This window comes from Theropithecus gelada, chromosome 11 (genome assembly GCF_003255815.1).
Source record: "Theropithecus gelada isolate Dixy chromosome 11, Tgel_1.0, whole genome shotgun sequence".
In the NCBI taxonomy this organism is placed as follows: domain Eukaryota; kingdom Metazoa; phylum Chordata; class Mammalia; order Primates; family Cercopithecidae; genus Theropithecus; species Theropithecus gelada.
Genome location: NC_037679.1, coordinates 40,598,875 through 40,625,597, shown reverse-complemented (window position 1 = coordinate 40,625,597; position 26,723 = coordinate 40,598,875). Strand labels below are relative to the sequence as shown.

Here is a 26,723-nt window from a genome sequence, read left to right as displayed (position 1 = left end):
CTATTTAAGCCATAAGATACGAAAAAAAAAAAAAAAATTGGCATGCTGGGAGTTTAAGGTCTTTCCAAGTATAAGATGTGCCGGTATAGTGGAAATTCAAGAAAGAGTTTTGGTAAGAGATGATCAAATGTGAGGAAGGAGAGAAAAGAGTGAGGCTCTAGAAATCTATTTGGAGTAGAATTTTTAGGCTTTGCTGATATATTGGATGTACTCATGAGAAAAACGAATATAGAATGACTCCCAGATTTCTGATTTGAAAATAGAATTGTTAAATAATCCAGTGTTTATCAAATAATATTCAAAAAGAGAAAATGTGGGGAAGGTAAGTTTTGAAGACATTGAATTTGAGTTGACTTTAAAACATCCAGAGGACACTCATTGAGAAGGTGTACTATAAGCATCTAAGGTGATGAATAAAGCAGGTGATAGTCTTCAGTAGCCTAGACTCGCCATCAGTGTAGTTGAAGAGCAGCTAAATCCAAACCCAAGTCAGAAAGAGAAATTAATGATAAAGCTAAAATAATTATAGCAAAATCTTTAGAATTGTTGCTATTTATACTTTTATTAATATGTGTAAACACAGCATATTTATCAATATAAATAATATGCATTTAGATTTGTATGTTATTTGCATTTATCAGAGTGTGTTTATATCTATGTTGGGTAATCTTCAAGATTTCTGAAGCACAGCAAGCTTTTTATCCTACAGGAAGGGTTTCTTTTGATTTACTCATTGGTACATGTAGCTGGTAGGAAAGAGAGGGGTAACCTTGTACCCCCCATTACTTGACTTAGCATTAACTACTTCAGCACCTCGGTCAAATACTGTTCATTATAAAGTATAATTTTAATTGGCACTTTGTTTTTTTATTATGATGATTTTATATATCTTCATTTCTCAGTATAAAATTACCAAAGCAAACCAGTGATATAAAATTCATGGCAATGCCAGTAATAGAAACACATACTTTCTCTCTCATTAAATTTATTTTAGCTGTATGTGATCTTGCAGATTGAATATAATAGCAGAAAACAACACTTAAGGAATGCAGAAAAGTGGGTAGGAAGAAAGTCTCTAAGAATCCACCAGAGATTCTTCTCTATAATAAAAGCATAAGTGACAGCTTAAATGATAAAATGTCATAGAATAATAAATGAGTTAATTTGTTTCTACCAATCTTTTATCAAGGAAAACATAGTGAATTTAAACAAGGAATAAATGTAGGCCATGCAGGATAATTTAGCATATTTATTTTTTAAAAACAGACATCAACTTTATCATTGTATAAAAGTAATTATTTTGAATGGTCATATGTGTCAAAAAAAGTATCATTTAGTTGTATCAGAATTGTATGATTTAAGAATACCAAATTTCCTTAAAGTGTTTTATTTCTAATTTCAGCCTTAGTAAATGAGTTCACTTGCATGTGGATACATTTTAAGACAGTGCATACCTCCAAAAATGTCCTAAAGTTATGTGTATGAAAATCCTAATTTTAAATTAACCACTTCTAGAAGTGTCACAATAAAATAACTTAACTTCCAATTAATTCATTTGCTCATATGATTACAAAGAAAAGTTACAGGTGTTGTCATTATTTAGCAACTTAATATGTGAATTGTACTATGATAGAATGTAGCAGTGAAGACATTAATTCTGAATTTTACTTATTACTTAAATTAGTTTTCTTTTAAAATAAAAGAAAGATAAGGTGTTTTAAATGCTACCATCAGTAGACGTTCACATGTGGATAAGGTTAATAGGAGAGAGGACATTTTCTGAGCATTTCTGCTCATTGCACTGACCCTATATACTGTATTTGTTCAGGGGAGGAATCTTGACTGGGATAGAAGAGGACAGAACCAATGAATAAATTTTAATTAAATTCTGGAAGTTCTATTGAGGCAGACATAAAAGATTTTTTGTCTATCGCCACAATTCCAAATCAATCTGCTCATGTAATATTAATTCAAGAAATAATCATATGGGTAAATAAGAAGATAAAAAACAAATACTTGAATATGACTTTGTGGTTGGTTTGCTTGTTCATTTTTGTAGAGCAATGAGGTTTAATTCTGTCACTGAGGGGAAAATCATATATAAAGCAGGCTGCTAATTTATTGCCATTTAAATGTCATAGATGACAAGTAAATCTGGATTCATTTCATAATTTGCTAATGGAAAATATAGAGAAAACATTCTTATGACACTAATCTTCAGAGAAAGGTTACCCACCAATGTATGCCTGATTGTTCTACCTTTATTATATATTGTTGATCAATTTCAAGTGGCATAGATTTTTTTAACTACATAAAATCATTTTAAAAAATAAAAGTAAACTGTTGCACAAATATTAATTTCTTAGTATGGTGAACATACTATAAGATGTCATTGTTAGAGGAAAGAGGATGAAAGTTATATGTGAACTCTGTGTACTATCTTTATAGCTCTTCTATGAATCTAAACTTCTTTCAAAATGAAAAGTTAACCATTGGTTTGGTAGCAACTTAGATTGGTTCCATATCTTTTGCAATTGCAAATTTTGCTGCTATAAACTTGCAGGTCCATGTTTCTTTTTAGTATAATGACTTCCTTTCCTTTGGGTAGATTCCCAGTAGTGGGATTGCTGGATCAAATGCTAGTTCCACTTATAGTTTTCTATGGAATCTCCATATTGTTTTCCATAGTGGTTGTACTAATTTGCATTCCCACCAGCAGTGTAAAAATGTTCCCTTTTCACCACATCCATGCCAACATATAATGTTTTTTGACTTTTGAATTATGGACATCCCTGCAAGAATAAGTTGGTATCTCACTGTGGTTTAATTTTGTGTTTCCCTAATAATTAGTGCTGTTGAGCATTTTTCCATGTTTGTTGGTCATTTGTGTATCTTCTATTGAGAATTGTCTATTCATGTCCTTTGTCCACTTTTTGATGGGATTATTATTTTTTTCTTGCTGATTTGGTTGAGTTCTGTGTTGATTCTAGATATTATTCCTTTATCAGATCCATAGTTTGTAAATATTTTCTCCCACCCTGCGGGTTGTCTATTTACTCTGCTGATTATTTCTTTTGCTGTTCAGAAGCTTTTTAGTTAACACCATGGAATACTACTCAGGCATAAAAAGGAACAAAATAATGTATTTTGCCACAATTTGGATGAAACTGAAGGTGATTATTCTAAGTGAAGTAAAGCAGGAATGGAAAACCAAATATCATATTTTGTTGTCATTTATTTATAAGTGGAAGCTAAGCTATGAGGATGTAAAAGCATAAGAATGAGGTAATGAACTTTTGGGACTTGTGGGGAAGAATGGGAGGGGAGTGAGGGATAAAAGACTACATATTGAGTATACAGTACATTGCTCGAATGACAGGTGCACCAAAATCTCAGAAATCACCACCAAAGAGCTCGTCCATGTAATCAAAAACCACCTGAACCCCAAATATTTTGAAATAAAAATAAACAATTAAAAAGTTTAAAAATTAAACATTTTTGAGAAAAGTTAAAATTATTTTTTAAGTGCAATAAAAACTAATGGGTTAATTTTAAAGGAAGATTATAATTTAGATTAAAGAAAAATTCTATTTTAAGCTGGGTCCAGCATCACAAAGTTTAGAACGTAGAATGCTCAGAGAATGTAAGTAATTTGTTTTGGCTGCAGGTACATAAGAGATAGCAGTGGGAGATGGGAAGGGAGAGGCAGAGGCTGACCAGAACATCAGGTATGTTTTATGTCAGCATGAGGTGTTTAGATTTTGTAATGAAGACATTGGGGAGCCGTTAAGGGATTTTTAAGTAAGGGATGATAAGAGAGCATCTACTAAGTATTAGACACATTGTTAGCTAACATGCTGACATTGGTGGACACGACAGAAAAAAAAGCTTAAAAGCAGGCAGAAAAAAAAAAAATCACACAGTGCATCTCAATAGGCCTTGAGAGATTCTGTTTACTGGAGTAACGGCACCTCCGATTTATTTAGTGCTATGTGTTTATATGCTAAATACTTTTCATGCCTTGTGTCACATAAACTGCACAAGAAACCTAAAAAGTTGTTGTTAGGGTATTATCTTTTTTTTTTTTTTTTTTCAAATTAACAAACAGAAACATTCTACTGCCCAATTTTGCAAAACTAAGAAAGGACTCTTTCTTTGAATATACACTGTCTGCTTCCTGTAGAAATGTTTGGTCTATTCAGTTAGCCAATCAGCTCAGGACTTGGAAATGTTGGGTTCTTAAAGGATTGCTTACCAGGTGTATATTGAATATATATGAATGAAAGTATATATATTCATTCATCATTTAACTTTATTTTTTGCACTGAGCATTGATTATGTTCCGTATACTGATGTAGATGCTGAAAGTATGAAAGTAAACAGCAGGGTTTTTTGTTTTTCCCCTCACAGAACCTACAATATAGAGGAAATAGCTTGATGCAACTTTGGATGTATTTTTATGTATCTGAAATCTAGTGGTACATATAATCTTGTACAGTATTTTTAAAAAATGTACTATTATTTGAAATATTTTCCTACGTTATCTAAATTTGCATGATTATAAATTGCATTTTAATCAATTTTAACTGTGGATATTATTGTTTATAAATTTTGATCTTCATTTCTAATTATTTTCTTATAATGCTTTCCTTGAAGAGGCATTTTCTTAACAAATAATTTTCCAAAAGTTTATACTAATTGACACTCCCACCACAAAATGTCTGATAGCAGTGGTGAGAGGTTTCTTTTTTCCTTTTTATATGCTTTTTCAAATGTAAATGATGTCTCTTGACATTATTTGAAAATGCCTAGATATGGGTCAAAAATGGTCACAAAATTGACCCGATATTTTTCAGAATCGTCTCTATATGTGCTAGGGAGTTTTCAACTTTCATTGCTTTGCTTGAAAATTAACAGATTTTTTTATTGTGTATCTTGCAATGAAAATCTTATTGAACACGGCTTTCCTTTTCCTAGTAAATTATTGTTGTGGATGTAACTTCACCACATCTATCCGGCTGCCATTTGAAGATTAAGGAAAGAATAAAGATGAAAAACAAGGAAAACTATAAAGAAAACTAATTAGAATGTTTTCTAATTAGCTGCACATCAGCCTCCCTGGTTGATTCTGAGTTTAATGTTTCATGTGGGTGAACATGATTTCAGACATGGCCTTATTTTTATGCTTCTTAATCATGAATATTTTGTTTGTAATAACAATTTCTTTGAAGATTTTTTCTTTTATGACTATGCAAAATTAGTATATCATTATATTAATTTTTAAAAAAACAGTTAAGAGTGAGAATTCTTCCCCCCACAAATCAGAAGTTCCACAGATTATTCTTAACTCAGGGTTATCATCTATTTAAATCCCTGCTATGCTTGCCACACACATTTGTGACTTTTCTGGTTTTTTTTTTTTTTTTTTTTTTTTTGAGACGGAGTCTCGCTCTGTCGCCCAGGATCTCAGCTTACTGCAAGCTCCGCCTCCCGGGTTCACGCCATTCTCCTGCCTCAGCCTCCCGAGTAGCTGGGAGTACAGGCACCCGCTACCTCCCCTGGCTAGTTTTTTGTATATTTTAGTAGAGACGGGGTTTCACCATGTTAGCCAGGATGGTCTTGATCTCCTGACCTCGTGATCCGCCCATCTCGGCCTCCCGAAGTGCTGGGATTACAGGCTTGAGCTACCGCGCCCGGCCACATTTGTGACTTTTCCTATCTCCTTTGTTGTTGCTAAAATTGGTACAATCATAAAACTTATCTCATGATGTTGTCTTTAGAATTAAAGAAATAAAATCTGTAAAGAGCTTTGAACAGTGTCTCATACCTAAGTAAATAATAAATTCTAGATATATTATATATACCTGTTTTAAAATTTATTTCGGCTTTTTACTCTGCTGCTAAAGATTATACAATTACCAGATTCAAATGTAGAACAAGTTTGAGTTTGTATGTGATTAATTGGAAAAATTAATATGAGGACAAGTTTGGCAAAGTTCCAATTACAGGAGCTCATGAGAAATGAATGGTTTCTGTGGGAAGCGTACAGACACACATACAGGCACACACACACACATTTGTATGCATCTGCCTGCCTCATCTGTTTATTTGTATATATGTTATTAAGGAAATATGTATATAATAGCTGCTTGGAAAAATGTTAATATAATATATATATGTATGTGTGTGTGTATATATATATATAAATAGCTGTTTGGAAAATATTAAATTTTTGGATTCTAAAATACAATTGACATTTTGAATATGTGTAAAGATAACTTTTGGAACCTGCCAACTGAAGAAACCAAAATATGAGGCATAGGAAATTAAGTAATTGGAATGGTAAGGTTGCTTTTATCTTTGATATGTGTTCATTTCTTCTCTCCTCTTCTAAATTCCAGTCACCTTTAACATCTAAAAGACAGCATAGAATGGTTCTGAACTTGCAAAACCGTTCACTTTTTACTTCTAATGAAGTAAAAAGGTTGAGTTCTCACCAAAATGATGTTGAGTCCTTTGTATTCAGGGAAAACGGAGAATATTTTCTTTAAAGATGGCATCTAACTTCCTTTCTTGTTCAAGCTAGATTCCCAGAATTTCAACCTGTTCTAGGTCTGCAGAAACCATATGTCGTTGTAGAAGTGAGTAGAGGTGATCCACAACTTTGAGATGGGGACAGAGAGAAGCTGCACTGAGTCTCGTTTCAGAGGAGTTTGTATAATTTTGAATCCACAGAGGAAGTCAGGAATCAAGGGAAAAAAAAAAAAAAAAAAAAGGTTAGGTGGAGTGACCTAGTTCAGAAAGCAAGACCTCCAGGTATTTCCTGAAGCAAGAAAATATGAGTGAAGAAGACAGAGCTATCAAGGCCACTAAGGCCCCTAAGCTCCTTGGGACAGAGAAAAGACCCTATATAAATGCCTGCAAATAAAAGCTTGTTCACCTGGGCTCTATACCTGGTATTTCACCCTGGTCTCAACTTTTAGACCAAAAGTTGGAGGAGGATGAAATAGGAATCCTTCAATAATAAAATTTGAAACTCTTTTATGATCAAGATGATGGCTAAAATGGCAAACCTTCTTTCTCTTACCATTTTCTAATTTCTGTATAATATTTGGAAGCCACTGAGAAGGGGCACAATCTAGAGTTTCGCCATCTACACATCTAAACATCTCACTGATAATAATTGGACAAAAGGTTCTGCTTTGGTTTGGATCCCAATGAAGTAATGTTATTTCTATTTTTTAAAGTACCTGTGAAAGTAAACTCTTGCTATTTATAATTCTTTAAGTTTTACAAAGCTTTTTTTGTGTGTGTGTGTTTTTGTTTGTTTGTTTGTTTGTTTGTTTGTTTTTGAGACAGAGTTTTGCTCTTGTTGCCCAGGCTGGAGTGCAATGGCATGATCTCAGTTCACCACAACTTCCGCCTCCTGGGTTCAAGTGATTCTCTTGCCTCAGCCTCCCAAGTAGCTGGGATTACAAGCATGTGTCACCACACCCGGCTAATTTTGTATTTTTAGTGGAAATAGTGTTTTTCCATGTTGGTCGGGCTGGTCTCGACCTCCTGACCTCAGGTGATCCGCCCACCTCAGCCTCCCAAAGTGCTGGGATTACAGGCGTGAGCCACTGTGCCCAGCCCCAAAAAGCTCTTACCATAAATATTATCTCATTTGATCCTTGCAGATAACACATGAGGGAAATAGTATTTGTTCTATAAATTTATTTCAGAGATGAAGAAGCATACATATATTTATATATTACATACATATATAAAGTTAATGCCCCATCCTGAAGTTTAATACAGTGTGACTATTAGAATCCAGATCTAAGGAACTTAGCACTTATTTATGTCAGAAGTAGGAGTAGACACTCTTTATTTAAAAATAAAATATTATTTTAAAAAAAAATCTAATACTAAGAAAACAAATAGCACATGAATTGAAATGTAGAAACCTTTGGTTATGTGATAAGGTTTCAGATTCAATGGTAGATGTTTTCTGCTCTAGTGCCCAGACCTACCAGTCTATGTGAGGATGGACAGGTCCCTCCAGTTTCTCATAAATTTTTCTCCATCTAAAACTGATTACTCTTTGGATTTTGAACAAAGGAGAGACAAATGTGTTTTATGTTTTAAAAGGACTCCTCTAGCTAGTATGCCTAGCATAGACTAAAGGAGACAAGGACAGAAGCAAAGATCAGTTAGGAGGTTGCTACAGTAATTGAGAGGAAAGATAAGGATGACTCAGACCAGCATGGTTGCTAGTGGTTATATGCTGGATATGTTTTCAAAACTAAATGCAACAAAATTTTCTAATAAACTGAATAAAAAAGAAAAGGAGGAGCTAATTGAGATTTCAAGTTTTGGGTCTTGATAATATCTACAGAGCTTGGATGGAGTATTGGATACAAAAAGTTACTTCAGAGGTACATAAAAAACTCAATTAAAAACAATTTCCCGGACATTTTAATAAGAATTGTAGTCTGGGTTTTAGTTGTATCTATACAATTTCAAGCTCATAAGATATAGACTGAAAAAAAAAAATACTGCTTTATTATGTAAGAAATGAGAGATTTTATTTATAAAACCCAAAATAAAAGAATTAATAATGATAAATATGCAGTTTCCATTTAGATATAATAAAACAACTGAAGTATAAAACACCTAAGCAGATTTGTTTGAAAAGAAAATCAATATGAACCAATGATAGCCTATGTTAAAAATATAATATAGTCTTAGGCTTATCTATGAATGGAAGTCTTTTGTCTAGATAAGCATTTCTGTCAGCCAGCATTGCTCATCGGAACCACAGAAAAAAATACTACTATTAGAATAACTATTTTCTCAATTCTCCTAAGATAGTACATAACTATCACCATTCTGGATATATATGAGATAAGTTAATTAGTATATAATTGGATGCTTTAAGGCATTAGGACTTATTCTCTTGTGTAACCATGTTTAAGAAGTGCTGGTATAGATCAGGGCCACATCTGGCCTGCCACCTGTTTTTGTAAATAAAGTTTTACTGGAACACAACCATGCCTGCTGTTTACATATTATCTGTGTTGCTTTTGTGCTATAACATAAGAGTTGAGTGGCAGGAAAGAAACCATATAGTCAGAAAAGCCTAAATTATTTACTATCTGGCCTTTTGCAGAAATAAAGGTTTCCAAATGATTGGCTGAATCAATAAAGATAATTTGCCTACCGTAGACCATCCTGATTATATAATACCTAGAATATTCTGTCACATTTTCTGCAAAAGATCTTGATAAAAAGTAATTTCAAGAAAAAGATAAACAAAACAATATAGGAATAGGAAACTTAATATATGTGTTTAATTCAATTCATAAAAAATTATTTGTATCCTTTGTATATATCAAACGCTGTATTTGGTTTGGGGTAAAGAAAGAATGAGCAAATATCATGTGTTCAGTGAATTTATATTCTAATAGGGAAAATACATATACATAAATGTAATGCTGTGTGGCAATGTTAAGTTAGAATTATGTACAAAGTGCTATCTAAACATAAGTTAATTTTGCTGATGGAAGATTGGGAAACATTTCATGCAGAGTGTAAGTTTGACCTGCACTTTTAAAGAAAACTGTGGAAAATTTTCAGGCAGACAAGAAAGAAAAGAAGCATTCTAATGGAATGATATGCATAAGCAAATAATACAAGTTATAGTTGAGGTCTTTGTAGAAAGGTGAGTACAAAAATATTTTATAAGCCCAATGTAACTTTGCATATAACTTCTGACATCCTCATTGTGGTTCCTTCCACCAGTATGGAAATATTTTCATGATACAGCAGCTGCTAAATGACTTATTGGTATTTAATCCTTACTGTACATCAGGAACGTGAGAAAATGGAGGCAACCCTGTCGGGTGCTCCGTGCTTCAGCCCGTCTATGATCTTCTTTTGGTCTTATTCCCTACCACTAGAGCAGATGTTCCTGAGATCAGGAGTCTAGACCCAGTTCAGTATCCCATTACCTCTTCTACACCATCTCCATGTACCAGGAACCCTGAAAATCCCTAATCCAATGCTCTGAGCCTATTTCCAAGGACTGAATGGGCCTCCTCCTTTGTCTGCAAACCTCATCTCTGACATGTGTATCCTTAGGACCATAGAGCCAAAAGGAGACTGCTTATGGTTGAGAAGCTGGTACATGTGGGTCAGGGCATACATATGTATGAGAGGGAGCTCACTGTGTGGAACAGAGGTGGAGGAAAAAGAAGAGGGGCAGCACTGAGCCTCCACTTGCACTTTTGTGGTAGACCTTCTAAATGCCATGGACAAGCCTGCAGCCAGAGGCCAGAAAAGAACAATCAACAGCTAGACATTGCTCCAGAGCTGCGTATAGATTAGGCTCACTTGCAGAGGAAGCAAGAGCTCAATAAAACACCAAACAAAAACCATCCTGGGGAAAACCCTTGGCTAAAGGAAATAGAATAATGGATTCTGATCTTCTGATTAATCATCAATTTTTTCTATCTCTTTGCCAAGGTGAAGCATTAACAGCCCCTCTACCATTACTTTCAACAAATTCAAGTGAATCTCTTCCGCATTCTTTTGAGTAGTTTGGCCCTTTCTTCCCCTTTCTTTCTTTCTTTCTTTCTTTCTTTCTTTCTTTCTTTCTTTCTTTCTTTCTTTCTTTCTTTCTTTTTCTTTCTTTCTTTAAATTATACTTTAAGTTCTGGGATACATGTGCAAAATGTGCAGGTTTGTTACACAGGTATACACGTGCGATGGTGGTTTGCTGCATGTATCTCTTAAACCTAGCAGCACATTAAATTGTTCGGAGGAACTTGTCAAAAATACTGATTACTGGGACATAAAAGACTCAGTATATTAGAATATATTTGCAAGTGGTAATGTACCACTGCTACATGCATCAACCCATCATCTACATTAGGTATTTCTCCTAATGCTATCCCTCCCCTAGCACCCCAGCCACTGACAGGGCCCAGTGTGTGATGTTCCCCTCTCTGTGTCCATGTGTTCTCATTGTTCAACTCCCACTTATGAGTGAGAACATGCGGTGTTTGGTTTTCTGTTCCTGTGTTAGTTTGCTGAGAATTATGGTTTCCAGCTTCATCTATGCTCCTGCAAAGGATATGAACTCATCCACTTTTTATGGTTGCATAGTGTTATGGTTGCATGGTATATATGTGCCATATTTTCTTTATCCAGTCTATCCTTGATGGGCATTTGGGTTGGTTCCAAGTCTTTGCTATTGAGAATAGTGCTGCAATAAACATACGTGTACATGTGTCTTTATAGTAGAATGAGTTATAATACTTTGAGTATATACCCAGTAATGGGATTGCTGGGTCAAATGGTATTTCTAGTTCCAGATCCTTGAGGAATCACCACAATGTCTTCCACAATGGTTGAACTGGTTTACACTCCCACCAACAGGGTAAAAGCGTTCCTATTTCTCCATGTCCTCTCCAGCATCTGCTGTTTCCTGATTTTTTAATGATCTCCATTCTACCTGGTGTGAGATGGTATCTCAATGTGGTTTTGATTTGCATTTCTTTAATGACCAGTGATAAGCTTTTTTTCATATGTTTGTTGGTCATATAAATGTCTTCTTTTGAAAAGTGTCTATTCATATTCTTTGCCCACTTTTTGATGGGGTTGTTGTTTTTTCTTGTAAATTGTTTAATTTCTTTGTAGATTCTGGATATTAGCCCTTTATCAGATGGATAGATTGCAAAAATTTTCTCCCATTCTATAGGTTGCCTGTTCTTTCCATAGTTCAGTGATCTCTGAGCTTCAAGAATTTATGAGGAAGAGAATTTTGCATTGATTAAGACTTTCAAATACATGGGAAATGCCTAATTTATTTATCATTAGTTTATAATGTAATTATTTCTCATTAACTGCACATAAAAGTATCTCAAAACAAATAATAATATGTCTCCAGTATATCACGGTCTAACTTTAATCATCTTATTTTAAATATATTGTTTTGTTCAAATTGCTCTTTTTGTATTTTTTAAATGCTACAACAACCCACAATATTTTGTTTTTAATGAGTTTTAAGCCTAAGCATTACTTAGTTTGCCCCAGTTTTTCATACATTTTAGATTCTGCTTAAAATAGCTTTGCCTTGTTTATACATATGCATTTACATGACTATTAAGGCTTTTAGGTCAATTTTTAAATGTAAAATTTATAAGTAGAGAAAAATAAGCAATGTGCTCAACTTATTAGGGACCAGAGAAAATTAATTCCTGTAGAAAGACTATAGATTTTAATTCACAGTTTATCTATAAGGTTATCAAAAATTACATAAATGACTAAAAAGGTTTTTTTTTTTTCTATTTCCTCATTGAATGAAACTTGTTTTTTTTAAACAAAGTAACAAAAGGGTGAGTAATTCTGTATATCTAGACTGGGCTAGCTAGAGCTGTACTGGAGAATTTGACCAGAGTCAAGTTATAGAAGACTGTGTGTGCCATGCTAAACTACTTGGTCTTTATGATGTGGTCAGTGGGAAAACCATTTGGTCTTTATCGTGTGGACAGTGGAAATTTGGCAGAGTTTTTTGCTGTTGTTTGTTTGTTTGTTTTGTTTTTTTGGACAGTGTGGATGAGCAGATCTGGATTTCAGATATATTCTTGGAACTGTGAAGGACTATTCGGAGGGTGAAGATTCTAAAAGGAAAAATAAAAATAAAAAAATAAATCAGTTAGAAGGTTGTTACCACAGTCCTCATCAGAGGAATTGGTCCAGACCAGGGGAGTGGCAGTGGCAGTGGGAGGGAGAGACAGAAAGGACTCATCAAAGAGAAAGAAGTGTTATTTATGGGAAACGAGAATGTTTAGTCTAGAGAAAAGAATCCATACACAAGGTTTTTAAGTGGAGACTTTTTGTCTGGTTTTGAAGTGAAGTTGAATTCTCTTTCTTTTCCCCTGTCTCTCTTAAAATTTCCATAGACATACGGCTTTTGATAGAGGGTGTGTTTTCTCCTAGAGGAGGCATTCCAAACATGGAAGCAGTGGAGTGGTACAAGTTGCAATAGATTACAGATGACAGTCTAGTTATACTAGATCTTAGATATTATTTAGATAAATGATTACAAATAAATTAGATTAACTTGAGTGAGGATAAAAGGAAATAAATTCTCAATAGTATGTTATTGAGATGGATGTAGCAGTGGTATTAACATTTGAGTAGTACTTTCTGCTCTTCTGCTCAATATTATTTTTTCTAGACTACATTATAAACCCCATCACCTTTTTCCGCTAGCACAGTTCCTAGCATATAGTGGGTACTTGATGTAATTTAGGATGAACGAATGAATCGTCAATGAAGAGTATTAGGCAGATATGCCTATATACATTTTATCCCACTACACATGTTTCTCTTAAACTTAGTTGCACATTAAATCATTTGGATGAACTTGTCAAAAATACTGATTACTGCGACCTACCAAGACCCACTAAATTAGAATATCTTTGGAAGTGGGAGAAGTATAGACATGAAATATCACATATTAATATTTTCAAAAGTTCCCTGGTAAACATGCAGCCAGAATTGAAAACTACTTCTACATTGCACAACTGTTTCTTTATCTATAACCAACTTTCCTTTGTTTTAGAGAAAAGGCTGATTCTTAAACGGCAAGTTTGCAGTTCCATATCATTTTTATGTAGGCAGCAACTGCTGGTAAATTTTCTTGCAAAATAATTGCTGGACAATTAAGTGCAACTACTTACTTGGTTCTCTCAGAGTCAGTATTAAAATTATCAGTGGTGAAATGCTTGTGGTAGCAGCAGAACCACCATTATGATCATAATGAGAAAAGGGCATTTGAACTATTTTCTTAAAATTATAAATCAGGTCAGGGCATAGTTTCTGTGAAAATATGGTGTTCCACTGGAAAACAGAGAAGTGTTCCAAAAACTGCACATCTCTTTTTCTGAGGGAAAATTCCCTTTTTTTATGTAACTCGCCCACTACCAGGGCTCGGATATATTCCTCTTCAAAGCCACATTAATATCTCCTAGCTCTATGCCTCCTTGGCATTCAATTTCTCCTTTTTTGATCTTTCTTAGTAATGAATTGACAATACCAGTGTTATGAGCATTACATATGCCTGAGAGCCAACTTTCACCTTGAAAAGAATACTGCCTTTAGCATATTCTTTTTACAATTTCATTTAAAAATAAAAATACTAATGATAAATCTCTAACAAAAGTGTAAAGTTTTAGTAAATATGACCACATAAAATTAGCTTTTATTAGCTGGGTGGTGTTATTGGGTAATAATAATACATACCTCAAACATTGGCAAAATTCAATAATGGTGTGTCTATTCATTTACTTTTTCAGTCACGTAATAAATACGTTTTGATAATCTAATAAGTGCCAGGTACTTTTAAGGCTCTGTAATATAACGGTGTTCGACATAGAGAAAAGTGCCTGTATAATGTAGCTTACACAGTATTCAGCAGACATAGACAATAAACAAAAGAGTTCAAGCAAATATATGGTATGCTAGATAGTGATACATGTTCTGATTAAAAATAAAGCAAAGAAGGGGTGTCATACATTTAAATAAGGAAATCAGAGAATGTCTTGATGAAAAGGGGGCATCTGAATAAAGGCTTGACTGAGGTGAGGGAATAACTATCTTGGAAAAGGTGAAGGGAACATCAAGTGCAAAGGCTCTGAGGTAGAAATATTCCTGGCATATTTAAAGCAAAGAGGACAATTCAGCTATATGAGAATGAATTTGGATTTTTAAAAATCAGTGACAAAATGAATGGAAGGGAATTCAAATCATGTAGGACATCATAGGCTAAAGGATGACTTGGCTTTTACTGTGAGTGAGGTTGGAAGCCACTGGAGGCTTGTGAGCAGAGGGCTAACAGTGGGGCTGGTTGGACTTTGGTGTGAACAGGATCTCCTGGCTACTGTGTTGAAAATAGACTGAAGTAGGGCAACTACTATTTTTGGCAGTGGTTTTGACCTCTTCCCTGAAGCAGCTTTATCTGAGTTAATCTGATTATGAGGAGCAGAGGTCAGACATAGAAGAGGCAAGTCTATTTACAAAGAGAGGCTGCTGCTGAGAAATCAGGGTTAAATTAACAGATAAAATTCAGGAAAGCCTGGTTTAGAGATACAAGTCACATAGCGGGTCAGGATAAGATCATCATTAGCACACATGAGTGCATGACTTTTTGACACAGAAACTATGTCTTTGGGATATATGTGCTTTAACATACTATAATACCCAAATAACACAACAATCTGATTGTATTAATTTAAATTAAATTTTAAAAACAAATAATTTGCTATAGCTTTGAGGACTTTAAAAACTGGAGTATTTCTACTGTGTATCAATGGAGGAACTTTCTTGGATTAACAATATATTGGTTGCTGTATACTCAAAGCAATGTTATGCCTGGGATCTGTGCCCTTTGCTCTGGAAGCTCTCCAACTAAAGTGGCTAGAATTTTAGGCAAAAGGTACAAATGAACTCAAGATTCATAAACACTCATGGAAATGATTTCATTCAGCACAATTTATGAAATGTTTTTTGTGTTCCAAGCACTTTACTATATGTGGAGGCTAAAGTGGGGAGGGGATAGTGTAACACCAGGCTCCATAGGATAGGGAGGGTATCTTGCAGGGGTTATGAGGTCAGAGCTTGGGCCAGAGAGACTAGAATTCTAATCCTAATACTTGCTGGGTTTGTGACCTTGAATAAGTTATTCAACCTTTCTAAGTCTCTCTTTTTTTTTTTTTTTTTTTTTAATGTGTATCTTGTAACTACCAAAGGGTAGGATTTTGATTTGAATATGGCTGCACCCAATTTCAAAGGGGGAAGATAAGTGCATGTTCACTATGCGCCGGAAAAAAATGAGGCCGTGAATATTTGTTAGTGGTGAAAATAACAACAGACGGCTCCCTACTCTGAGGGACTGGTCAGAGTTGAGGTGGCTGAAGTAGTTGTCAGTGCATGAGGATCATGTCCTTTAGCTTAAGAGTTCCTGGAGAGCACTGAAAATAGCAACACAGAGTGTTGGAAAAGTGGTGCTTTGGAGAGATTATCAAGTAGATACTTAAGCAGAGGAAATCATCAGGGACCCAGACACAGAACCTCACATGAAAAACAATTTCCTTTTTTTTTTTTTTTTTTTTTTAGGAAGCATTGACAAGATGTCTGGCTTTAACCCATACTAAGGTAGTATGAATGATTTATACCTCCAGGTGAGGGAGAGAGAAAATACCGTGACCTGTGGTCTCCACCCATTTACTAACTGGCTAACTTGAAGAATTTTTTAAATTCTACTGAATTCCACTCTCCTCATCAGTCAAATAGGGAAAACGATACAGGCATCTCAGATTTAAATGGGATCTGACAAAAAGTGTTTAGCACAATACAAAGCTATCTTAGTAGGGATTATAAGTAGTGTCTCCTCTCCCCTTTGTCCTCTTTCTCTGTTCCTCAAAAACATAATTATTATTAGCTGAACCTCTACCTCCATGATGAGAATTAATTTAGGAAAGAGTGTGGACTTCCTGAAGGCATTGCTTCTGACCACGGCCCCTCCACTCAGATGTAGGGTAAAAGAGAGGAAGAAGAGAAAATGAAAGACAGAATGAAAGTTAATAGCCCTTTTTTGAGATTATCGACAATTTTCTTAACTGGAACAAAAACAAAATAGTTGGAGATTCTCTCTAATTTTTGTAGCGATTGGTCATAAAAGATAAAGAGCAGATACAGAACGGTGCACCCTTTGAAGTCACATTACAGGGGCATGGTACAGAGGCAGATGTATGTCCTGGCAATGGATGCTCCATGAGTAACTGCAGGGGTGGCAGAGCCTGCAAAGATTAATGGGACAGAAGTACTGACATTCTTGCAGCACCCTACCTTCTAGTGTATAGTATTGGCTTATGACCAGCAGGTCAAAAGTGCCAGTGAAAACAGAATATTGATTTCCTTCTATTGCTGGATGCACAGTTCTTTTCTTTACCTCACTTTCTCAGTGGGAAACATGCATTTTAAAATCCCCAAGACACCGGGCGCAGTGGCTCATACCTCTAATCCCAGCACTTTGGGAGGCCAAGGCAGGGGGATCATGAGGTCAGGAGTTGGAGACCAGCCTGGCCAACATAGTGAAACCCCATCTCTACAAAATATACAAAAATTATCCACGCATGGTGATGTGTGCCTGTAATCCCAGCTCCTTGGGAGGCTGAGGCAAGAGAATCCCTTGAACCTGGGAGGCGGAGGTTGCACTGAACCGAGATCACGCCACTGCACTCCAGCCTGGGTGACAGAGTGAGATTCTGTCTCAATAAATAAATTAAATAATAAATAATAAATAAAATAAAATCCCCATGGCTGTATTCCCTGAAAGGATGCAATAAGAAGGACACATCCTCTCTTTGCTACTCTTCCAAAACATTCACAGTGTTAGAGTAATCACGAAGAAATACCAGAAAAATCCAAACTGAGGATCATTTTACAGATTGTGTGACCAGTACTCTTCAAACATGTGAAGCTCATGAAAGACAAGGAAAGACTGAGAAATTGTCACAAATTAGATGAGACTAAGGAGACATGATGAAATACAACATAGTATCCTGAATTGGATCCTGGAACAGAATATTAGTAGAAAACTTGAAAAATCTGAAGACAGTCTGTAGTTTTTCATTAATTTTAATTTATTTGATAAATGTACCATGATTATGTAAGATACTAACAGTAGGTGAAGCTGAGTAAAGAGTATATGAAAGCTCTTTGTGGTATCTTTGAAACTCTTTTATCCATCTAAAATTATATCGAACTAAATTTGAGGAAAAAAAGCTGTGACACAAACTACAACTTGCTCTCTTGCACAATGCCAGCTCCGTAAATTTGCAGAACAGCAGCCCTTGAGATTTTTGGTTTCTTATCAGCATTTGGGATACTGTGCCCTCCTCTTAGTCTCCGTCTTTTCCAAACCAATTTAATTGAAAGGCCTGGGAAATGAAAAATTATGGAAAAGGAAACTGAGCAGTGCTCATGGAAGGTGAAGGAAACTCTTTAGAACTAGAACTTAGGTTATATTTCAGAACATCAAAAAGACAACTATGAGGGCCAGGTGTGGTGGCTCATGCCTGTAATCCCAGCATTTTGGGAGGCCGAGGCAGGCAGATCACCTGAGGTCAGGCGTTCGAGACCAGCCTGACCAACATGGAGAAAACCTGTCTCTACTAAAAATACAAAATTAGCTGGATGTGGTGGCATGCACCTGTAATCTCAGATACTCAGGAGGCTGAGGCAGGAGAATCACTTGAACTTGGGAGGCAGCAGTGGTGGTGAGCTGAGATCGCACCATTGCACTCCAGCCTAGGCAATAAGAGCCAAACTCTGCCTTAAAAAAAATAAAAAATAAAAAATAAAAGACATCTATGAAATAAGGGAACACACTTAGATAAAGACTAACATGGGGAAGGGAGGAAACCCTCTTCCTACTTCTATCTCTATTATGTTTTCCTATGTTAACTCATATACCAAGATTATATGAGAAAACCTTGCCTTATGAAGAGACAATTAATAGAAAGTAGTAATTTACAATAATCTTGGAGAGATAAAAAAGGAAGACACTAGTCTCAGTTAGAAATTTAGAAGCATCTCATGAGCCACAAATAATCATAAAATGATCTGAAAATGTGGGCTTGGTGCAATTGCTTCTATTGTCATTTTAATTTATTACAAAGAACAATCAGTAAGAGGATTCCTTCTGTAGTCACAACTGTTATTTGGTTATGTATGAGTTAAACATTTGGTTGTCTCTAGGGATGTGACAGTGCTGCCAAGCAGCTAATATGTATGAAGAACCAAGCATGAGTTAGGACATATACGTTGACCTTTATGATTTGGGAATTTTAATTATGACAACTTTTTATTACTGATTGCTGACTTAAAAAAATTGTAACTCCTTTCTCCAGGTAGATGGAGCTTCAGTAGGGCTAAAGCCATTTTTGTGTCTCTCGTGTCTGCTTTATTTGCTCTGGGGCATGCCATACTCAAGAAGAGTAGACTGTGGTATGCGGCATAAGATATCCAACTTCTCAGATTTATTTTTATGCCTCAAAGTTGGCTTCCATTTTTGGCATACTAAACCATCCTTCTGGTTTACTCATATAAATGTAACGACATTGACCTCCCATGCTATACGTTTACTCAGCATATTCCTTCAGTTTTATTTCTACATGATGAATTTTCCCATTCTATCCCAGAGGGTTAGAGCCTAGAAACATTGGACTCTCTGATCTTGTATATTAAAGCTGACAGAGTATACAGAAAGTATTGTTATTGATTCCTTTCATTCACGTGGATTTATCATTGTTTTGTCACATTTACCTCATCTATTTCTTTCTTCAACACATTTTTCTGACATATTTGAAAGTAAGAAGCAGAAGACATGATATATGATTCTTAAAGTCTTCAGCATCTCTCATAATCATGAGGACTTTCTCCTATAATAAACCCAATACCATTATTACACCCAAGAAATTTCACATGATATACCATTATCTAATATATTGGTTATTTTCTGCAATTGTGTCCAAAAATATTCTTCTTCTTTATAGTTTTTTGTTAATTCACTCCAAAATTCAATCAAGGATCACACATTGCATGTGGATAATTTAAAACTTCTATGAGCTCCTTTCCTAAAAATGATTTGTCTATTGAAGAATCCAGCTGATTCACCTTTCTCATATCCATTTAAAAATGCTTATCTCTTCAAATAAAAGAGAGAAGCGGAGGAGGGAGGAGATGCATCACTTTCATTCATCCCAAATTATTTTATTGTGCATTGCTCTAAGTTATAAAAACTCCTGGGTCTCCAAACAATAAAACAAAACACCGCATTGTCATCTGTGAAGCAGTTCTCAATTAAGTCATAATATCACTTCTTATCTTTTTCATTATACTATGTATATTGCCAACAAAATTTACTTCCTATCTTTCATAATTAAACATTAAATGTTATAATATGTGTTTTTAACATTTTCAACTAATAATAATCTATGAGAATTCAAACACAAAGCAACATTTTAAAATTGGAGCCTTATAATATTATACTTTTGTTTTGTTTTAGAAACAGGATCTTACTGTGTGGCCCAGGCTACATGAGGTGGCATAATTATAGCTCACTGTAGGCTTAAACCCTGGGCTCAAGTGATTCTCCTGCCTCAGTTTCCCAAGTAGCTGGGACTATAGATGCTCACCATCATGCCTGGTTAATTTTTATTTTTATATGTATTTTGTGTAGAGATGGGGTTTCACTATGTTGACCAGGCTGATCTTGAATTCCTGGGCTCAAGCAATCCTTCTGCTTTAGTCTCCCAAAGTGCTGGCGGTAGAGGCATGAGCCACCACACCTGGCCCTACATATTTTAAAAACAAAGTACTTAAGTGTATTTATTGCAGAGAATTATGTTAGGTGATCAATAAGTGGCTTTAAGTTTTAAAATGTTTTTGTATTGTAAAAAGATGGAACTACAATTTAGGCAAGATAAAAAATATGAATTTTGTATCTTACAGAAGAATTTATGTTTTTATTTATTCATGTAAACATTCTCTCAGTATCTTTCATTAGTGCCCTTCTTGTCTTCCCAGCTTCTAAACATTGAGAAGTATACCAAGACTTAGTCCTTGGACCTCTTCTCTGTGTATTAAGTCTGTCTCATACTTTTAGCAATTTGGGCTGAATTAGAGATTTAAGTACCTTTTTATAAGTGATGACTCCCATATTCGTGTCTCCAACTTGGACCCTTCTCCCGAATTCCAGACACCAAAAATGTGTGTCTTAACTTAGTTATCTAATTGACATATCAATTTAACACATCAAAAACTGATTCCCAATTCCCTTTCCCAGTCCGAACCTTTTCTCATAATTTTTCCAATCTCTATTTTTATGTTCCAGCTGCTTTGGCAAAAACCCTGAGTCATCTGCCATCTTCTCTGACTTTCCTCTTTATCTCTCACCCACATATAAATGTTCAACCTGCTGACATTATCTTGAAAACATATGCATAATCTGTCTACTTAAGTCACTTCCATAGCTAACACTTAGGTTCAAGTCACCTTTATCTTTTACCAGATTCTTTCAATAGTCCTCTCATTGATTTTCCTACTTCCTCTTTTGCCTCACTTAAGTCTGTTCTCAAATAGCAGCTGAAAGGATTACATTTATAGACAAATCTGATCATGTCACTTTTCGCTCAAACCATTTGCTTCCCAAAAGCCAAGTTCTCATAATAACCTATACTATACATAATAACCTATACAAGTTCTCATAATAACCTATAGTCCCACATACTTGAATCCTAAGTTACCTCTGAGATGTGGTCTCCTCTTTATGGCTCCTTCTGCTCCAAGTACCCTGTCATCTCTGAAATACTCCATCTACGCCTTATCTACTCACATGTCTTATTCCCCTGATGTCCTTAAGCCTTTGCTCAAATGCCACACTGTTCTTAAGTGTTTTCTGCCATCTCTATCTAGATTGCAGCTCCACCCCTCCCTGTTTTATTTTACTCTGTAGCACCTACTACCATGTAACACACTCTGTATATGCCTGTCTTCTTGAATGTCTTCCTCTCCAGCCCCACTATCATCCCTGCAAGGATGTAAGCTACCTAGGGGCAAGGAGTTTGATCTGTTTTGACTAAATTTAGTCTGCTACTATAATCCCATTTTCTGGCAGAATGCCTGGACCTCTTCAAGGAAACCTATAAATGTGTTTGAGTTAGTAAATGCATGAAGGAATGTGATCAACTTAAAAAAAAAGAGTAATTGAGACATTTTGTGGGGTTTTGTTGCGGATGTTATTATATCAAACATGAGCCGTGTAGTACTTACACTATGCTTTTATTTCCTAAAAAAATTGGTGAAGCTATTTTTAATAAGTCTACAAAGTCAGGAAAACAAAACTCTGCTTAGATCTTGTAATTATGAATAAATATTGAAAGATTATCAATTGGAGAAGTATTCAATGAAGTACTACAACTTGACCTAGGCCTTAAATTAAGTATATAGGATTTAGAAATACTGAAGGATGAATACGAGAATGTTCCAGGCAAGAGAAATGACGTGAGGCTAAATTGAACAGAAGAAATGTTATAAACATTCTTTCTTCCCTGAAGCAGAGTGTTCCTTTTAAAGAAGTAGTAGACATTTTGTTTTAGGGCTATAGGTAAAGACTAGTATATGATGACCTTGATAAAGTGCTGTCTTTGAAAATTTAGGCTAGTAGAACAAAAATACCACGGACTGAGTGGCTTAAACAACTATTTATTTCTCACAGTTCTGGAGGTTGACAAGTTCAAGATCAAGGCACTGGTGGATCCAGTGTCTGGCAAGAGTCTGCTTCCTATTGTATCCTCACATGGCACAGAGGGAGAGCACGATATCTCATGTCTCCTCTTTTCACCGTGAGGGCCCCACCCTCATGGATTTATCTAACAGTAATTACCTCCCAAAGACCCCACCTCAAATTCCCATCAAATCAGTCTTAGGGCTTCAACAAAGGAATTTTGAGGGGACACATTCACTCTCTAGCAAGAAATAAAGACAATTTATTTTATCCTCTAAACATGAGGGATTTATTGAATGGTGGGGTGACTTATTTTTGTGGGAGAATGAGGAAATAAATGGGGATGAGGAAATAAAATGGCCAAACAAGGATTTGTGATAAGTAATAATCTACCTGTAAAATGAATTAAATATAAGAAGGTTTGAAAGTAAGAAACCTGAATTGACAATTATTTCAATACAGTGGCGACAAAGCAAAAAATAATAATAATAATAATGCCAGAAACATTAAAAGGTAACTGTCCTAAAGCATGAGAGGAGAGAAAGATCGTAATTGGTGAAAATGAGTTGCAGAAACCTACTGCAGCGTGAGTGAAAAGGGAAGCCTTATCTCAGAAGATGACATAGAACAGAGTATTTCAGGCAGAAGGAAAACAATTGCACAGTCCTCCTGGAGAATATAAAGGAACAGGTAAAAGCAGCATTGTGTTCAGGTGGGAAATGGCAGAAGATAAGGCCAAAAGTAAAGTTAGAGGCCTTGAAGAAATAAAGTTCTGTGACGCCTTACAGTTAACAAAAATTAGGGTGTCATTTGCTTCCATAGAGGAGGTGTGCTTCAAAGAAAGTTGAGCCCATTGTGAATGTTAAACAGGAGGAAAATCTATGGGGACCAGTATAAGCAAATGCCTAAGTGGCATAAACAGCAGTCAAAAAACAAGAATAAAGTAGGAAAAGACTGATAAGACTGAGCAGAAAACAGTGTGCTGAAAAGGCAGAACGGGGCTCTGTAAGAAAACAATCTGACTGTTTGGAAGTCTTAGAGGTATGAAGAGATTTTTGTTGTTGCTTTTCCTCCTACAGTCAAGGCTGCTTAACATTTTCTTATGCCTAATGAATGTGAATTTGGCATCCAGAATGCCATAGGAGCTAAATACACAAACTTCAGCAAACCTCTATTTGCACTTAGTACTCTTGTTTTTGCATTTTCTCAAACATAAACATTCAATTGAGAAGAAGTAGTATGTTGGCCATTAAGAAACATTTGTAGTGGCAAAATGGTGGAGAAACGTGATGCTGACAGCTTGCATGCATTTCTCTCCATTTGGCAATTAAGGACTTCCACTGAGGCAAATGTTGATGCTGAGATTGTAACGTTTAGATTGGCTATTTTCAGTGGGTTGCATTTCTAGAAATATCCTACAAAACAATATTCCCAAGAAATAATTAACAAAAAACGAATTCAGAATTTTCCAAAGGCTGACCTAAAACTCTTGGAGTTTTAGGAGCTATAAGTGGATTTGCAAACATAGTAAATTTGAATTGTGTATTTCCAACCACTTAATTAGCTTAATTCAACATCAGCCATGCGGCTAGTACTGCTAAGGTGTTTATTCTTAATCAGAGGAGGAATGCTAGGTCTTATAAAGGGAAAAATGTTACGATGGGTTAAGTGGATACATACAAAAGAAAGATTGTAATAATAAGAAAAAGTGATATAAAAATAGACAGAGAGAGATAACTTTCATTTCTATCTGAGGGAATATCCAATTAGCCTTCTCTATAGTGTTAGAACACAGAATAGATCTTGAAATACAGGTAGCATATAAATAGTAAGTTATGTCGTAAGAGTTAGAAGGACAGACTTGTCAACCTCCACTCATAAATGTTTTGAATTAAGTGTGCTGCATAGACACATTTCAAATAACAAATATAATACTTTCACTGTTCATGTATAGCTTATATACTATAAGGTATTCTGGCTAAGATTATACTTGATAGAAACTTTTCAAACACAAATATATGGAGTAGCGACTAATAGTTGCATCATTTCAAGTGAAAATGAGACATTTCTCGAAGATAGATTTATTTTTTCTTTTCTGTACTGTGTGGCAGTAGAGTATAGTAACTAAGAGAAAAGTAGGGAAAAGGCTAATTTTTTAAACTACATTATTTTTCTCCCAGTTCATAATCAAAACTGTCTAATAATTTTTGTCTGTGTTATTTTGGTTGCTTTCAACTGGTGCATTGAAACATGTACAAATGCAAACATTCAAATAAAGAAAGCTAAAAGTAATGTCCTTGATCATAGGTAATGCATCTTGAGTTTTCCTGGCCCTCCCAAAGCATTTTGTAAAATACTTAAAAAAAGATCTATTATGAATATTTTTACCTATTAATAATATATATATACACCCATATATATTAGATGTATATATAGATATAGAAATAGATATTAGAATACTGAGCAACTAAGGAAACAAATTTTAAACTCTTTCCAATGCTTTAAGGATAATTTGCCTGAAAATTAATGAACTATTTGAGTCATTAATAATTCCAATTACTATAGTTTATTATTTTTGTATCTCTCAATGTTACCAAGTCAGCACATACTGAAAATATGGTAAACTGTATATCTGATCCAAGAAAATTTGGTCTTTGGTGATTTGGCCTAATTTGTCAAAATAGGACAGATACTTGTTTATGTGGCTAATCTGCAGTCATAGAATCATTGTGCTGTGCCTCATTGTATACATATATTCCATTAGGTAGCTTATTCATTCTAACACATCAAGACCATGCCCTTTTGAGACACATCGTTGTGAGAAGGTTAAAAATGAAAGGACCATCCATCCCTTCAGAGTCATGTGTTCTCGTATGGGAACTAGACAACTGCGCAAACAATTATAGCACGATACATATATATTCTCATCAATGGGAAATCTGAGGAGAGGTTTCCAAATTTTGTCTGAAGATCATAGGCTTCCTAGAACAGGGGATATGCCATCAAAGCCCTAAAGAATGAAGAAGAGTTTTCCAAATAGACAAGGCAAGGAAGAGCACCTTAAACACAGGAAACAATGCAAAATTAGTAAAATAAGTGTCTTAGGAGTAGGCTGTAAGGCCCGTGGGCTTTTGAGTAACAGAATTCACTCAGATGCTATCAGGTGCCATGATAATGGGTACTGTGACAGAAAGAGAGGGAGATGTCTTTGTATTGTTCCTTTGTCTCTCTGTGGGTGTGTTTGTGTGTGTGTTGGGGGTAACTTCAGTGAAATCCCCTGTTATGACAGAGCAGGGAGGCATAGGATATGATCCTTGAAAACCCTCCTAAAAATGGCAAAATGTCAGGTGAAAAGAATTATGGTGGTAGAGAGAGGAAACAGATGAGACTGTAGTACACTTACTCACTTGTCAATAAAATTGGAGTTGATTGTGGCTTTATTATGGTCGTATTCTGTGTATGACAAATGTTTCATGTTTGTCTGATTCTATTCTCCAAAGGCAAATATAAAAAGAAACTGGAATAATGAAATAACAGGAACAGACAATGAAATATAGACCATCAAACTTTCCTAATTGTTGGGTATAATAATGTTACATAGGAAAACTACTTTCTCTGGTTTAAATAAAGGAATTATCAGCCACAACTAATGTATCCACTAAGTAACTATATTACATGACTTTTTAAATCAATAATTTAAAAGTGATAATGAATATACAATTAAATGAAAATTCAGAGGTTAAACATAAAAACAAATTATGGTCCTCGTCCTCACACACATTTCAAATTACCTTTAAGTATGATATATTTCTTTTGCCTTCTATGGTGATTTATATTAATTATTCTTTCTGTGTAGTTTTGTCAGCTTTTTCAAATATCACACTGGCCATTAAACATCTGTCATTTTCATGACATTATGCCCACACTGTTTGTTTCTTGCCTTAAAGAAATAACTGGAATTGACTGTGGAAGAATCGTAAGTGTGGGCCTGATAGAACTGAGAAAGCATGAGTGTGAGATATCAGCCATGGAAGCTGATTATTGCCACTGCTATATGGCAATATCAGTACCTATAGATTGGCGGGATTTGGAGACATATAGCTAACTCTTAGAATCACCAGTGACAAGGCCCTTCCACCCTTAAAAATGCAAGCTTTGAGTTTGTTCCAGTAATAATAGTAATAATAATAATTCATTGTTCACACTTACCAAGTGCTCATACTTGTCTAAGCACTTAACCTGAATAACTTAGTTAAGTCTCACAATAACCCAATAAGACTATGTTGTACCTGATAATTGTATCAATAATATAATTTCTAGAATTACTATTTTTTTTATCTTTTATATGCATTGATATCCTGAAAGTTTTCTGCATGGCATA

The 26,723-nt window shown here is 35.1% G+C and overlaps 1 protein-coding gene across 8 annotated transcripts in view; it reads left to right on the top strand.

The window, feature by feature from the left end:
- PPFIA2 (PTPRF interacting protein alpha 2) overlaps positions 1 to 26,723 on the top strand; it is a 516,020-nt gene that overhangs the window by 254,740 nt on the left and 234,557 nt on the right. Inside the window, exon 1 of one of the 8 annotated variants that reach the window (XM_025402788.1) lies at positions 3,621 to 3,728. The exons of the other annotated variants lie outside the window; for them this stretch is intronic. The gene's annotated coding sequence lies outside the window, so the exon portion shown is untranslated. Of the gene's footprint in view, positions 1 to 3,620; positions 3,729 to 26,723 lie in introns of those variants that run through there. 8 annotated transcript variants of the gene reach the window in all.